At 48.2% G+C, this 934-nt stretch overlaps 1 non-coding gene across 1 annotated transcript; it reads left to right on the top strand.

Annotated features, from left to right (window-relative positions):
- The first annotated feature begins 336 nt into the window (after window positions 1-336).
- Window positions 337-462, top strand: LOC132536474 (small nucleolar RNA SNORA65). The gene has a single exon (XR_009548035.1). It is a non-coding gene; the product is annotated as a small nucleolar RNA SNORA65 (small nucleolar RNA).
- Window positions 463-934: the final 472 nt, after the last annotated feature.

Genomic DNA, 934 nt, shown 5'->3' with positions numbered 1-934 from the left:
AAGTCAGAGAAAGACAAAGAGAGAAGGAGAGAGACACAGCACTGCTCCACTACTCATGAATTTTCCCAACGCAAGGCCTCTCCTGTGATTTCTGCAGCCTCAAATTCCGGCCCTCAGTCGTGGTGAAGTGTAAGTTCTAGTGGGTAAGGCCTCTCCCCGTCCCTAATTTGATTTCATTCTGCAATTTGAACCGCTTTTTAATTATGGCGGGGCTGGGGGACTGGCATGAAGATCATGGAGGAAAGAAGATTGGAGTAAAGAAGGAGGAAGCATAAGACACTCTGGTAGCTGACAGAGTGTAACACAAAGCCCTAGATGTATGGCCGGCACTTAGAACCAAAATATATTTTGCTAGTTTTGTTGGCTGGTGCGGTCAAGTGGTGAGCTGAGATCAAAGCCCAGTTTAGGAAACAGGGTTGTTCTCCATGTGGATAACTCTGTGCTGAAAACATGGAGGCAATCTGAAACGGAGTAAGAAAAGACATTGCATCCTGGCCTTAAAGTGTAGCAACCAACAACCATTACTTTCTCTTTACTGAAGTTAAGCACAGTGGATGCATCACTGTAAATGAAATTGTCAGCATTGACCGACAAATGAGGCACCAATCTTCAGCTAGAGAACTCTCTGGAAGCATCAAATAAATCCTGGGCACTGCTCAATCTGTGGGTTGCAATGTTGATGGCCACGATCCTCATGATGTCGTAGATGACATCAACAGTGGTGCTGTGGAATGCCCAGCTAGCTAAGAATTACAAAGGAAGGGAGTCAGGCGGTGGCGCAGTGGGTTAAGCGCAGGTGGTGCAAAGTGCAAGGACTGGCGTAAAGATCCCGGTTCAAGGCCCTAGCTCCTCACCTGCAGGGGAGTCGCTTCACAGGCGGTGAAGCAGGTCTGCAGGTGTCTATCTTTCTCTCCCCCTCTCTGTCTTCCCCTCC

This window comes from Erinaceus europaeus, unplaced genomic scaffold (assembly GCF_950295315.1).
Source record: "Erinaceus europaeus unplaced genomic scaffold, mEriEur2.1 scaffold_279, whole genome shotgun sequence".
In the NCBI taxonomy this organism is placed as follows: domain Eukaryota; kingdom Metazoa; phylum Chordata; class Mammalia; order Eulipotyphla; family Erinaceidae; genus Erinaceus; species Erinaceus europaeus.
The sequence above is the reverse complement of the archived record's forward strand: the minus strand, read 5'-3'. Positions and strand labels throughout refer to the sequence as shown.